This window comes from Bos grunniens, chromosome 6, assembly GCF_055505025.1.
Source record: "Bos grunniens cultivar Pamir isolate PY7600 chromosome 6, Bosgru_T2T1.0, whole genome shotgun sequence".
Taxonomy (NCBI): domain Eukaryota; kingdom Metazoa; phylum Chordata; class Mammalia; order Artiodactyla; family Bovidae; genus Bos; species Bos grunniens.
Window position 1 is genome coordinate 8,148,521 of NC_141170.1, and position 16,262 is coordinate 8,164,782.

At 40.0% G+C, this 16,262-nt stretch overlaps 1 long non-coding RNA gene across 1 annotated transcript; it reads right to left on the reverse strand.

The window, feature by feature from the left end:
• Positions 1–14,623: 14,623 nt before the first annotated feature.
• Positions 14,624–16,028, reverse strand: LOC147370255 (uncharacterized). The gene is made up of 2 exons (XR_015166081.1): positions 15,909–16,028; positions 14,624–15,510 (listed from the first exon to the last, which is right to left on the reverse strand). It is a non-coding gene; the product is annotated as an uncharacterized LOC147370255 (long non-coding RNA).
• Between the last annotated feature and the right edge of the window lie 234 nt (positions 16,029–16,262).

The following is a 16,262-nucleotide window of genomic DNA, read 5'->3' on the forward strand; positions in this document are numbered from 1 at the left end:
CACACAGATACATATGCACATGTCTTTACATTGATATATTTTGCTTCTTGTAGACATTTTTTCATGTGTTTTAAATACCTATGATGCTAATCTAACCCTGCAGGCTCAATTCTAAGTTGCTTTATTTCAATATTTGTAAGTCCTTTCTCTCACAGTAATAAAACTGGTTTCTATTACTCGTAATATTTACTTATTTGATCAGTTCTTCTGTGTGTAACCAATATTTCATGGTCACCACTACCGCCCCTATATAGTTGGCCGTTTGACTCCACTCAGGATCCAGCAGTCCACACTGGGCAGCCAACACTGTCCCCATGTTGGATACTCTCTTCACCCACAAAATCCCAGTCACTTAAGCTGGCTGCCCCTATATGGGAACTCCCTTACCCTGGTGAACCACCTCCTTAATCTACTCAGGCTCTGACAGCCTACACTTTGCCATCTCTGGAAATGGGCAATCTCAACACCCTGCTTGGGCTCTAACACTACATACCAGACCAACCTCTCCAAGGGGACACCGTCTTTATCTACCTTGGTCCTCAACAGCCTACTCTAGGCCACTAAGGCCTCACAGTCACCTATCATGGACACCAACTTTGCTTGACTCCACCTAATGTCTTTAGGACTGAATATTTCAGCAAAGGAAGGAAGGAGAAAAAGAAGATAAATGATGACTTAATCAGATCAGATCAGTTGCTCAGTCATGTCTGACTCTTTGCAACCCCATGAATCACAGCATGCCAGGCCTCCCTGTCCATCACCAACTCCCGGAGTTCACTGAGACTCACGTCCATCGAGTCAGAGATGCCATCCAGCCATCTCATCCTCTGTCGTCCCCTTCTCCTCTTGCCCCCAATCCCTCCCAGCATCAGAGTCTTTTCCAATGAGTCAACTCTTCACATGAGGTGGCCAAAGTATTGGAGTTTCAGCTTCAGCATCATTCCTTCCAAAGAAATCCCAGGGCTGATCTCCTTTAGAATCAACTGGTTGGATCTCCTTGCAGTCCAAGGGACTCTCAAGAGTCTTCTCCAACACCACAGTTCAAAAGCATCAATTCTTCGACGTTCAGCCTTCTTCACAGTCCAACTCTCACATCCATACATGACCACAGGAAAAACCATAGCCTTGACTAGATGGACCTTTGTTGGCAAAGTAATGTCTCTGCTTTTGAATATGCTATCTAGGTTGGTCATAACTTTCCTTCCAAGGAGTAAGCATCTTTTAATTTCATGGCTGCAGTCACCATCTGCAGTGATTTTGGAGCCCCCAAAAATAAAGTCTGACACTGTTTCCCCATCTATTTCCCATGAAGTGATGGGACTGGATGCCATGATCTTCGTTTTCTGAACGTTGAGCTTTAAGCCAACTATTTCACTCTCCACTTTCACTTTCATCAAGAGGCTTTTGAGTTCCTCTTCACTTTCTGCCATAAGGGTGGTGTCATCTGTATATCTGAGCTTATTGATATTTCTCCCGGCAATCTTGATTCCAGCTTGTGTTTCTTCCAGTTCAGCGTTTCTCATGATGTACTCTGCATAGAAGTTAAATAAGCAGGGTGACAATATACAGCCTTGACGTACTCCTTTTCCTATTTGGAACCAGTCTGTTGTTCCATGTCCAGTTCTAACTGTTGCTTCCTGACCTGCATACAAATTTCTCAAGAGGCAGGTCAGGTGGTCTGGTATTCCCATCTCTTTCAGAATTTTCCACAGTTTATTGTGATCTACACAGTCAAAGGCTTTGGCATAGTCAATAAAGCAGAAATAGATGTTTTTCTGGAACTCTCTTGCTTTTTCCATGATCCAGTGGATGTTGGCAATTTGATCTCTGGTTCCTCTGCCTTTTCTAAAACCAGCTTGAACATCAGGAAGTTCACGGTTCACATATTGCTGAAGCCTGGCTTGGGGAATTTTGAGCATTACTTTACTAGCATGTGAGATGAGTGCAATTGTGTGGTAGTTTGAGCATTCTTTGGCATTGCCTTTCTTTGGGATTGGAATGAAAACTGACTTTTCCAGTCCTGTGGCCACTGCTGAGTTTTCCAAATTTGCTGGCATATTGAGTGCAACACTTTCACAGCATCATCTTTCAGGATTTGGAATAGCTCAACTGGAATTCTATCACCTCCACTAGCTTTGTTCATAGTGATGCTTTCTAAGGCCCAATTGACTTCACATTCCAGGATGTCTGGCTCTAGGTCAGTGATCACACCATCGTGATTATCTGGGTCGTGAAATCTTTTTTGTGTATTCTTGCCATCTCTTCTTAATATTTTCTGCTGTTAGGTCCATACCATTTCTGTCCTTTATCGAGCCCATCTTTGCATGAAATGTTCCTTTGGTATCTCTGATTTTCTTGAAGAGATCCCTAGTCTTTCCCATTCTGTTGTTTTCCTCTATTTCTTTGCATTGATCGCTGAAGAAGGCTTTCTTATCTCTTCTTGCTATTCTTTGGAACACTGCATTCAGATGTTTATATCTTTGCTTTTCTCCTTTGCTTTTCGCTTCTCTTCTTTTCACAGCTATACTCATACACATTAACTATTTTAGCAAGTGATTATGACAAAATTTGTTGATTTTGGCCAAATTCTTGTATCCATAAACAGTGTATAGTCACAATTCAACGATGAGTTGATATATGTAGATGCAGATAAGTCCCTTAACTGTTTTGCCAATAAATTTATCAAGTCTGATATGTGATTTTTCTGTTAAATTATTTCTCTCCCTTTTAGAAATCATATTCAATATACTGAAACTTTATTTGACCTCCTGGCACTAAGTCAAGCTGATTTGCACTATTTACTGATTATTATTGTGTAAATATTCCCATAAAGGCCAATTTTAAGCCACCAATGTGATGTGAGTGACCACGGTTGGCAAGAAAAGAGAAGTAGTATTTCTGTCTTGAAGGTACAATAGACATATACACCCTGAATAGCATAATAATAGTAAAATGCTATGAAATAACTAGGAAGTAGTAAACTTTATGTATTTATTATATTTGTTTTCATGCAAGTTTTTATTTGTAAGCATATATGATTTTTGTTTTATTGACAACTGTGTTTAATCACTGATTTGCAGCAGAGGTTTACCGATTGGATCTCACAAAGCAGTCTAGGACAGCTCCAGTGCACCCCCACTGAATGTTTTTCAGATTATTTGGCCCCAGGACATTTGTCTTAATACGCACGTAATCAATATTTCTGGAAAAACACTGACAAATTGTGAAAACTCGGTAATAATACATCCCATATGTATAAAAGCAGTGCTTTTTGGAAAAATAAATAAACTGAATATCATACAAATGATCACACTTTATTAAATGTCTCTCTCATATAAGAAACTTAACTTTTCTAAGACTACATGTTTTATGTGTAACCTGTGGAGCTTGGGCTACATCTCAGTAATTCCCATGGAAAAGTTTAAATCTAGACTCTTTATTTGTTAATGGATACAAAGTCTTACTTATTTAATAGAAAACTATTGAGTTCCAGCTGCCTGCCTGAGTCTGTGCTAATACCTGAGTTTGTAAAGAAGAATATAACATATATTTTAGTCTGAAGGAGTTTCAACTCTAATGAGATAGATGGATCATGTCAGAAAAGACCAGAACATAAATTGATCTGGATAGGGATCTGGTTCAGGAATAAGGAGTGAAACAGACCAGATGAGACAAAGAACATGCTAGAAACACAGTTGTTGTTCTGTTTTGTTTTTTGTTGGCAATATCACTGTGTTTGCCTGATTCTCTTACATTTCCAGACAACTTTGAACTTTGAACATTTTAGCTTTCAGGTAAATCATTAGTGTTGTCTAAAATAGTGCCTCTAAAGTCACAGTTCTGAAATTTGACCTCTTTAATCAAGGAATTCTAAAATTCTCAGAGCTTAAACTCTAATAGAACTTCTTCAGAGTCATTTCTTACTTTTCTAGTCTTCAACTCTCCAGCAATAGACCCTTATTTTTTTTTCTAAGCCTGCAAATGAGTGTATAGTTATGTCATTATTGTTGTTGCTGCTGTTCTTATTTTTGCCCATTTTCAAATTGATGTATAGTTGACTTGCAATGTTATATTGGTTTGAACAACCTCCAACATATGTGCAACCTAGTAATTCGTTAATTTTATAGATTATACTCAATTCAAAGATAGTTATAAAATATTGGCGTATGCTGCACATTATATCCTTGTAATTTCTTTACTTTATACTTAGTGGCTTGAACTTCTTAGTTCCCTTCACTGATTTTGTCTTTCCTCCATATCAGTCAGAATGGCTATCATCCAAAGATAAATAACAAATGCTGGCAAGGATGTGAAGAAAATGGAACCCATATACACTGTTGGTAGGAATGTAAATTGGCACAACCAGTGTGGAAAACAGTATGGAGGTTCCTCAAAAACTCAAAAATAGAACTACCATTCAATGCATCAGGTCCACTCCTGGGTATTTATCCGAACAAAACAAAAACCTAAAAGCAAAATCATTAAAAACAAAAACACACATATATCCGAAAAGATATATTCACTCCAACATTCATAGCAACATTATTTACAATAGCCAAGATTGTAGAAGCAATGTAAGTGTCCACCAACAGATGAAAAATAAAGAGATGTGATATATATATATATATAAATATATATATCACATTATATATATATCACATTATATATATATATATAGCCCATTATATATATATAATGGAATATTACTCAACCATAAAAAGAATGAAACTTTGCTATTGGCAACAACATGGCTGGACCTGGAGGGTATTATGCTTACTGAAATAAGTCAGACAAAGAAAAACATTGCGTTTTTACTTGTATGTGGAATCTAAATGGTAAAACAAACAAACAAATATAATAAAGCAGAAACAGACTCACAGACAGAAAGAACAAGCTAGTGATTACTGCAGGGGAGTGGACAATTGCTATTGTTTTTAATGAAAGTCAACGTCTCTCTGGGCTGAACCTGTTATGATTCAGAGATAAACAGCAAGGCCTGAACTGTATCAGCTTTGAGGACACTTTCAACAGGTGGTGAAATGACTGCTGTGAAAGCAATCAGTTCAGTTCAGTTCCATCCCTCAGTCGTGCCCGACTCTTTGTGACCCCATGGACTGCAGCACACCAGGCTTCCCTGTCCATCACCAACTCCCAGAGCTTGCTCAAACTCAAGTCCATCAAGTCAGTGATGCCATCCAAACATCTCATCCTCTGTCGTCCCCTTCTCCTCATCTTCAATCTTTCCCAGCATAAGGGTCTTTTCCAGTGAGGCAGTACTTCTCATTACATGGCCAAAGTATCGGAGCTTCAGCTTCGCATAAGTCATTTCAATGAATATTCAGGACTTATTTCCTTTAGGATTGACTGGTTGGATCTCCTTTCAGTCCAAGGAACTCTCAAGAGTCTTCTCCAACATCACAATTAAAAAGCATCAATTCTTCAGTGTTCAGTTTTCCCTATAGTCCAGCTTTCACATCTATACATAACTACTGGAAAAACCACAGCTTTGACTACAATGGCCTTTGTTGGCAAAGTAATGTCTCTGCTTTTGAATATGCTATCTAGGTTGATCATAGCTTTTCTTCCAAGGGGCAAGTGTCTTTTAATTTCATGGGTGCAGTCACCATCTGCAGTGATTTTGGAGCCCAAGAAAATAAAGTCTCTCAATGTTTTCATTGTTTCCCCATCTATTTCCCATGAAGTGATGGGACCGGATGCCATGATCTTTGTTTTCTGAATGCTGAGTTTTAAGCCAGCTTTTTCACACTCCTGTTTCACTTTCATCAAAAGGTTCTTTGGTTTCTCTTTGCTTTCTGCCATAAGGATGGTGTCATTTGCATATCTGAGGTTGTTGATATTTCTCCTGGCAATCTTGATTCCAGCTTGTGCTTCTTCCAGCCCAGTATTTCACATGATGTACTCTGCATATAAGTTAAATAAGTAGGGTGATAATATACAACCTTAACATACTCCTTTCCCAATTTGGAACCAGTTTGTTGTTCCATGTCTGGTTAAAACTGTTGCTTCTTGACCTGCATACTGATTTCTCAGGAGGCAGGTCAGGTGGTCTGGTATTCCTATCTCTTGAAGAATTTTCCACAGTTTTTGTGATCTACACAGTCAAAGGCTTTGGCCTAATCCATAAAGCAAAAGTAGATATTTTTTCTGGAATTCTCTTGTTTTTTTTTTTTCATATTGAAAGCAGTATGAGAGGGTTACTTACGACAAGCACAGAAAAGTGAAAAAGAAACTGAACTACTATAACCTAAACGGTGCAAGACCCAGTAAGGGATACACAGCACTTAGATGGCATTACCTGGCACTTCTGGAACTGGAGATCTCTAGCCATTCGTTCAAGTTCCCTCAATGGGGAGTGCCAGCTGAAATCTTCCTTATTAATCCAGATCTAGAGACAGTGTTCTTGAACCATCTGCTGAGAGGCAGGACTACATCCTGATGAACATGGGGTGTTTACAGCAACCAGCCATTGAGAAAAGGGAACCAGAGTAGGATCCCAAATAACCCTATTCTAGCCCAGATTGGGCTACTAATAGAACTTGACACTGTGGGTGGCTCTGCAGTTAAAACTGGTCAACATGTGCTGTGCCATCTTGAAAAGGCTGCTGGGAGAATCTGACGCAATGACCATGTTTAGCTCATCATATTACATACAGGTCACTCTTTCTTCTCCACTGGAGTCTGAGCTTTTGAGGCCAATGACCTGGCCTCTGTGCCCTAGAGTAGGCATACTGTCAGGAGCATAATCAGTTCAGTTCAGTTCAGTTTAGTCACTCAGTCATGTCTGACTCTTTGCGACCCCATGAATCGCAGCACACCAGGCCTCCCTGTCCATCACCAACTCCCAGAGTTTACCCAAACCCATGTCCATTGAGTCAGTGATGCCATCCAGCCATCTTGTCCTCTGTTGTCCCCTTCTCCTCCTGCCCCCAATCCCTTACATCATCAGGGTCTTTTCCAATGAGTCAAGTCTTCGCATGAGGTGGCCAAAGTACTGGAGTTTCAGCTTTAGCATCATTCCTTCCAATGAACACACAGGACTGATCTCCTTTAGGATGGACTGGTTGGACCTCCTTGCAGTCCAAGGGACTCTCAGGAGTCTTCTCCAACACCACAGTTCAAAAGCATCAATTCTTCGGCACTCAGCTTCTTCACAGCATAATAGGAAACCAATAATATATTGATGATTGATTAAATGAATCCCAAGGACTTATGTTTCAAGTTATAATACAGTAGGTAAACATAACATGGTATTGTTTTTTATGATGTCTCTCAATATCTGATCAGATTATCATAAAATCCATGGGTATTGGTGAGAAGGCATATTAAAGGTTTTCTTCCTGTAAACTCACTGGCAGATTCATCCATTACCTCTCTGAACCCTGTTTGCACATCACCAGCCACAGGACACACTCCACATCCCAAATGATGCCTTGTCTCAGAGGTCCCTTCCAGAAGGGACAATCCTGTGCCTGCACTTGAGGGTACCATAGACCAGGTGTATATAGTTTCTGTATTTTTTCCCAACAAATGAAAATATTTAACAGGTGCTATTGTGCATTAGTGATTTTTTTCTAAGTTCCACAGCTTTTCTAGTTTACAGCTTACTTGGAAGCTATTAGAAGAGATAATGAATTTGTCATTTCTCTGTACAATGGCTAAGAATTTTACAAAGAACAAAATCTGGTTCTTCAAGGACTAGTAGGTTATTCCTTAGAGATAATCCTTCCCAGTTTTTTCCAGCCTGACGAATTTTTCTTGGCTATTGACGTTCATGTGCAAAATAAAATCAGCTCTTCCTTTGGATATGTTGTCTGTACACCTAAAAAATAACACCTTGTGCAATTGAATCTTCCTTAAAAGATTTTTTAAAAATTAAGTTTCTAAGGTTTTTACTTTTCTGATTATCTATTCAAGTGTCAGAAAATTAACTGTTGGGCATTTTATAAGCTTTTTAACTTTTATTTCTAACTTCATTTCTCTTTAGCCATCAAATCCTTTTTCAACCGCACTACAAGACACTCTTTTTTACTTATTTGTTTTTATTGAGATTTAATTGGCAAATACCATTATATGAGTTTCAAGTATAGAATATAATGATATATGTATATATAGCAAAATAACTACAATAATTCCAATAACATCCATCATCACACACAGCTACAATTTTTTTTATTATGCTGAGGACTTTTAATATCTATTCTTTAAGTAACTTTCAAATGTGTATATACATATATATATATATGTATATATACATTAAAAGATATATATAGGCTTCCCTGGTGGCTTAGACAGTAGAGAATCCACTTGCAATGTGGGAGACCTGGGTTCGATCCCTGGGTTAGGCAGATCCCCTAGAGGAAGGTATGGCACCCCACTCCAGTATTCTTGCCTGGAGAATCCCAGGGACGGGGGAGCCTGTTGGGCTGCCGTCTATGGGGGTCGCACAGAGTCGGACACGACTGAAGCGACTTAGCAGCAGCAGCAGAGCGACAAAAGGTTCATCTAGTCAAGGCTATGGTTTTTCCTGTGGTCATGTATGGATGTGAGAGTTGGACTGTGAAGAAGGCTGAGCGCCGAAGAATTGATGCTTTTGAAGTGTGGTGTTGGAGAAGACTCTTGAGAGTCCCTTGGACTGCAAGGAGATCCAACCAGTCCATTCTGAAGGAGATCAGCCCTGGGATTTCTTTGGAAGGAATGATGCTAAAGCTGAAACTCCAGTACTTTGGCCACCTCAAGCGAAGAGTTGACTCATTGGAAAAGACTCTGATGCTGGGAGGGATTGGAGGCAGAAGGAGAAGGGGACAACAGAGGATGAGATGGCTGGATGGCATCACTGACTCGATGGACGTGAGTCTCAGTGAACTCCGGGAGTTGGTGATGGATAGGGAGGCCTGGCGTGCTGCGATTCATGGGGTCACAAAGAATCGGACACGACTGAGCGACTGACCTGCAACTAAACACAGTACAGCACACACACACACACACATATATACATTTGAGGCATGCTTTTTATACAAACAGTGTTTTTTCTCTTGTCTTAAAAGCTGTCTTTTAGATATTAAGATATTAAGCATATTCTTCCCTAGCTTCTTCATTCTATAATACATAGAAAATAATACTATCGGTATAACACTCAGGAATAAACAGACCACTTTGTTTGTGGTCAGAGGGGTCCGTCAGTATTTTGGTACATCGGGTGGGAAACCTTGGACTCATGAGTGCTGCAATTCCTGAGCATGGCTTCCAAGCTCTTTTCCAACAACCACATTATTATTCCAAGATTTCCAATTGTGTTTCTGATTCACCTTGTTTTGCATCTTTCAGGGATCATTGTCTTTTCTTTCCTCATGTCCAGTGTCTTCCAAACCATTATTTCATATGTTTTGTCCTTTGTTTGATTGTTTGCTTCATTCAGGCAGGTAAATCCTGGATCTGTGTACCAGGCACGCTACTATTTTCTTCTAATCCTCTTCCCTGTAATCGTGTCTTCCTGACCTCAGATGGTTTAATTGCATCCCATTGCATCCCAGAACAAAGTCCAATAATATTTAAAAGAATTCAAAAATACCCATCATCAGTAAGATAAAATTCACAATGTCTGTACCAAGTTAAAAATTACCAGGAAGCCAAAGAAGCGAAATATTATAACCCATGATGAGAAAAAACAAAGGCCAATGAATCTAAAGTGACCTGGGAGCGATGTAGACTTTTTCTTTTTCAAAGTAGAAGGACATTAAAGAAAAGAAAGCTAAATCAGTTAAGTAGAGACATGGAAAATATTTTTTTAAATCAAAATATAGTTTCTAGAGATGAAAAAGATTATCTGTGAAATGGAAGGGGGAAAAAATCAATGAATGGGATCAGTGACAGAGAAAACCTTTCATAGGAAAGGATTAGTAAACAGGAAGGTATAACAGTAGAAACTACTCAAAATGAAACAAAGAAAAAAGCAGGACTATTAAACCATAAAAAGTAATATGTACATGAATGATTGTGGCTTTGATAAAACTTTATTTATAAAAACAGATAGTCTGTAGGCCATAGTTCACAGAGCCCCCATGTGAGCTGAAAGCAGAGATAAGCTTAAGTTCAGTCCTCCTTGTTGAACCAAATGTCCGTTGTGAATCCCAATAAAATATATTCACTTATTATTATGATTCCAGATACAGCAGAGGTTGAATAAATTAATATTAATATTTATTTAATAGGTAAATGAGTACATCAGAAAATTTTTCTGCCTTTATGAAACAATGAATCAATCTTGTTGGATAAATCCTCAAAAAACATCAACCCTAGAATTTCTTCCTCTGATAAAATTGTTTGACTCTACCATCTTCCTTTCTTTCAAAGGAAGGAAATATTTACATACAGTTTTGTGTTTTTATGGGATGAGAAAATAGTTTTGGAGCATGTTCTGTCATCAATGTCTGGAAATGTAGAGAGAACTTTCCATTTAACTTGAATGAGGTAGATGCCCTTCATTTGAAATTCATCAATGTTGTGAAAGCCATTCCCGGGGAAAACACAGGTGCTGTTTTTCCATAAATTATTTGAGCCTCTGCAGAGCCCAAGCAAAACAGAAACGGCAGGGAGTTTACAAAATTGTTTTCTATATTTGAAAATGCCACCTAAATGGAAAATGAAAAGAAGCATCTGGACCAGCATACGTTTTTGTGGAGAGAGAGCTGGGGGAGGCAGAGATCAGTAGGATTCTATCTCAATTAAAAACATTTTTCTTCTCACAAGAACATTTTGAATTATTTGATAAGAGTTAAAAAAAATCATACTATGAAATCATAAAAATGAGAAATCACATGAATGAATGGCCTTTAAAGACCATCTCTTCTGGTCCAGAATTCATTTGATGTTTGACTCCTCTATACCATGTTCCAGCAAATGGTTTATGCTTTAGTGTTTGAGCACCTCAGGGGCAAATTGCTTCCTGTATCCGAAATGCTGTTTTATATTTATACAGTTGGCTTGTTCTTTTTAATACATGCAAGCCCATTTTCTGTTTTCCTGTCACACACACACAAAATGGAAAGTAATAATTAAGGGAAGGTTTCAGAGGCAGTCACAACTGAAGGTGAACATAGAAGAAAGAACCAGAAATGGGAATTTGTTTGAACATAGAACATTTTTATTTTTTCTTGCAAGCTGTTTGAATCAGGAAGTATCTGAATTTTTTTTTTTTTTTTTTGAGATTGTGCTTCCTCACTATACAGGAATAGTAGTGAGTTAAATCTGGTACCATGACTTCATGGGAAATAGATGGGGAAACAGTGGAAACAGTGTCAGACTTTATTTTTGGGGGCTCCAAAATCACTAAAGATGGTGACTGCAGCCATGAAATTAAAAGACACTTACTCCTTGGAAGGAAAGTTATGACCAACCTAGATAGCATATTCAAAAGCAGAGACGTTACTTTGCCAACAAAGTTCTGTCTAGTCAAGGCTATGGTTTTTCCAGTGGTCATGTATGGATGTGAGAGTTGGACTGTGAAGAAAGCTGAGTGCCGAAGAATTGATGCTTTTGAACTGTGGTGTTGGAGAAGACTCTTTAGAGTCCCTTGGACTGCAAGGAGATCCAACCAGTCCATTCTGAAGGAGATCAGTCCTTCTTTGGAAGGAATGATGCTGAAGCTGAAACTCCAGTACTTTGGCCACCTCATGCAAAGAGTTGACTCATTGGAAAAGACTCTGATGCTGGGAGGGATTGGGGTCAAGAGGAAAAGGGGAGGACAGAGGATGAGACGGCTGGATGGCATCACCGACTCGATGGACATGAGTTTGAGTGAATTCCAGGAGATGGTGATGGACATGGAGGCCTGGCATGCTGCGATTCATGGGGTCGCAGAGAGTCAGACATGACTGAGCGACTGAACTGAGCTGAACTTAAATCTGGAGAAGGCAATGGCAACCCACTCCAGTACTCTTACCTGGAAAAGCCCATGGAAGGAGGAGCCTCGTAGGCTACAGTTCATGGGGTCGCAGAGAGTTGGACACAACTGAGAGACTTCACTTTCACTTTTCACTTTCATGCATTGGAGAAGGAAATGGTAACCCACTCCAGTGTTCTTGCCTGGAGAATCCCAGGGACAGAGGAGCCTTGTGGGCTGCCATCTAAGGGATCACACAGAGTCGGACACTACTGATGCGACTTAGCAGCAGCAGCAGCAGTGAGTTAAATCAATGAATCAAACTTGAGTGCATATCTATGGGTGTAGATAGTATCACTTAGAGACATTTTTAAAATACAGATTGATAGACTTCACACTCAGAGCTTCTGATTCAGAAAGATGGGCTGGGCCCTAGAATTTGCATTTCCAACTATTTCTCAGGTGATGCTGAGGCTGATATGTGAACCACCTACCAGACAATCCTACAGGCAGCTTTTCAGCACACATCTGAGAACCACATGTTTGGTAAGATGCTAAGGTCAGAGAATGTGGCTAAATAGACTTTGGAAACCATTGGTATGGCATCCACCCCTCAGAAGTTCATATTTCACATTTGCATGATATAGGTTCTGAGAAAGTCTCATGCTGCTGCTGCTGCTGCTACTGCTAAGTCGCTTCAGTCGTGTCCGACTCTGTGCGACCCCATAGACGGCAGCCCACCAGGCTCTGCCATCCCTGGGACTCTCCAGGCAAGAACACTGGAGTGGGTTGCCATTTCCTTCTCCAATGCATGAAAGTGAAAAGTGAAAGGGAAGTCGCTCAGCCATGTCCAACTCTTAGCGACCCCATGGACTGCAGCCTACCAGGCTCCTCCGTCCGTGGGATTTTCCAGGCAAGAGTACTGGAGTGGCGTGCCATTGCCTTCCCTGGAGAAAGTCTCATAGCTAAAGCCAAAACCAAAATCTATTTGTACCTAGCATTCACATCTTTTAATACATTTGACATACATGCTTATATTTCTGGATAATTGATCTACGAATGCTATTACTACTTTAGAGAACAGTGCATTAATCTGAATTTCCTCTAGATTTTAAGTTTGCTGAATTCTGTGGACCCTGTGAAAAATATCTGAAATTTATAAATATGTGGAAAAGTGAATTTTCCATTCAGAGTTGTCTTGAGTTTGTTACTATATAGTCAGTATCTAATCAGGAGACAGAAATCTCACAGTGACTTAGGGTAAAGGGTAAAGTTTAATATAAAGAACCTCATTATAAAAGGGGTTTGAAATAATTGCATACTGACAGTAAGGAGCATGTGTGTGTACTAAGTCAGTTGTGTCCAACCCTATGCAACCCTATGGACTGTAGTCTGCCAGACTCCTCTCTCCATGGGATTTTCCAGCAAAAATACTGGAGTGGGTTGCCAGTTCCTCCTCCAGGCAATCTTCCTGACCCAGGGATCAAACTCACAGCTCCTGCAGCTCCTGAATTGCAGTCAGATTCTTTACCACTAGCAACAGCTGGGAAGCCCAGCAATAAGTAGAGTGAATGCTAAAGAATACAGGAATTTCAAGTATAAAGACCAACTGGTGTCTCCAGGACTGAGACAGAAGACCCTCAGGGCTGAGATCCAGACTTTCTCAGAAAGGGCATGCTAGCAACTCACTAGATGACAGAGATATCTCTGTACTGCCATGCCAGGGGAAATTTCTGAAAATCCCTCTTCTAAAACTTGCTAGAAAGCCATCTTTGAAGGTCCTGAGAAAGACGGTTCACAAGTAGGTATCTCATTGGAGGCATTCAACTGTAAACCTACCCAAGGTTACTTTTATTTCATTTTCCTTCTCTGATTACCATGGCTACGACTTCCAAAACTATGTTGAATGAAAGTGGAGAGAATGGACACCTTTATCTTATCCCTGATCTTAGAGGAAGGAGATGCTTTCAGTTTTTCCACTGTTGAGAATGATGTTTCCTGTGGACTTTATTACACTGAAGTATGTTTCCTCTATGCCCACTCTCCAGAAATTTTTTTTATCATAAATGGATGCTGAATTTTGTCAAAAGCATTTTCTGCATCAACTGAGATAATCATATGGGTTTATTCTTCAGTTTGTTAATACGGTTTATCACATTGATTGATTTACATATGTTGAAGAGTTCTTCCATTTCCGGGATAAGCCTCACTTGATCAGGGTATATGATGAAGAGCAGCTGCTGAGGGAAGCTGCTGGCCACTGGGTGGGCTTGACCAGTATGCACCACAGGAGCTGGGTCCTGAGAAGCTATGCATGCTGTAGGGACCCGGTGCTGGGTACGTCAGTGCAAAATTAGATCCTGATAAGTGAGCACACCAGAGCCAAGAAGCAACTCTTCCTCCTGCAGTGCCTTCCCAGTTCCCTCTACTAACAGAACTGGGCACTGTGCCAGGCAGCGAAGAAGGAACATTCACAGAAGTCACCTCTATCATCATAGAGTAGGCAATGAAGGGTAGATGAAGAGCTGAAAGGCAGTAAATTGATAGCTGGCATCAGTGTCTTGCTTTGAGATGACATTCAGCTTTAAGGAATTCTTCTCAACAAGTAACTGATTTACTGTGAGCCAAGCATTGTTTTAGGCACTTTGGGTAATAAAAAAATAAGTGGCTCAGATTCACTGAGGTTCATAGTTGAGTAGGAAGAAAGATACTTGTACAACCAAGTATACTAATGTATATCCATATACATTTATTCCACAAACATTTCAGAAGTGTTATTTATGAATATGCCATTATGTTGCATGATGGGAACCACTGTAAGAAAGGACAATCAGAGAATAAAACAAATAAGTGAATAGATATAAACCAAGTACTGCTTAAGATTTAGATGTGATTCAATCCCGACTCCTAGAGTTTGTGTCACCACGGTCCCCTATGACTCTGACTTCCCAATTCCAATGAATTTGATACGTTAATGGATCAGCTTGCTCCCTGCTCTATACGATACTAATCCAGGCATAATTCAGTCTCCCCACAATTATCATGTAAAGCTTCTTTATATGACAGACTTTTACAGGATATTGAAGATGAAGGACAGAACTGAAGAAACAGCATGCAAACACAAAGATGAAGGAACAACTTATTTCAGATAAACCATACCACATAAATGTGTATTTACATTGTGTAAATACACAATATTTGTCAGATATTCTTCTACTAAAAGTCATTCTTTTGACCACATCAGCACCCGAATTTTTTTCAGTGACTTGCTCCACCCCATGTAGTCCCAGCCTTATACCATTTTCTGACTCACCTCCTCTTCTTTTTCGCCTTTATTTCTCTCCACGCATCTAAAATTAGCCCCAGAGAGTCTCATGTTTTCTAGATATTTAGTCTGGGCCAACTGAGCTATCTCCAGCCCCAATTCACCCATGTGCCTCTAAGATTTGGATATTGATACCCATAAGTGGTTATCAGAAAACAACAAAAAAAGGCCATTCATGAAACAGAAGTCACCTGTTGATCTGTCACAGGTTGTGCTTCTTGATAAACAGATTCAGACAAAGTTTATCAAGTGGAATATTTGTTATAGAAGCCTTTGTGACCAACGCCTGTAGAAAGAGAAGAGAAGCAGGATCAGGCAGAGGGAGATGTACAGCTGAAATATGGTTTTGATAAACTCTACTCAGCACACAGGAAACTCTGGGTAGACAATATCCTATTACAACTGCCCCACATTGGACCATTACTCTTCCATCTCAATCAGCCATTGAAATGGGCGTCTCTGGGAAAAGCATTCCTTTGAGAAAGATGGGCCTGGTAAGGCAAGACCTATAGTTTTGGGCCCCTGGAGAAGGAGACGGCAGCCCACTCCAGTATTCTTGCCTAGAGAATCCCAGGGACGGAGGAGCCTCGCAGGCTGCAGTCCGTGGGGTCACAAGAGTCAGGCACAACTTAGCGACTAAATCACCACCACCATAGTTTCAGACACTGAAAGCTGTGTACTTACAGCATGTCCAGGAGTAAGGCAGTAAGTCCTTCTTTGAAGGAAGGTCTGTATGATGCATCAGCATTTCCCAAAGGACAGTCATATCCACTGAATGGTGGAGGGGTAACTCCTCCTGGATTCCTGAGAGAGAATTTAAAAGAGAGATGGTAGTGAGAAAACCTACAATTCTTGTCTAGGTAATTAGTCTTGGGGCCACAACTAATACTCATCTCCATCTTCCTTTCTCCAATCTGCATCCCCTTTTCCTTCAGCTACCATCTCTGTTGGAGAAGGAAAAGGCTACCCACTCCAGCATTCTGTCCTAGAGAACTCCATGGACTGTATAGCCCTCTTATCTGCTGTCCCTGGGTGCAA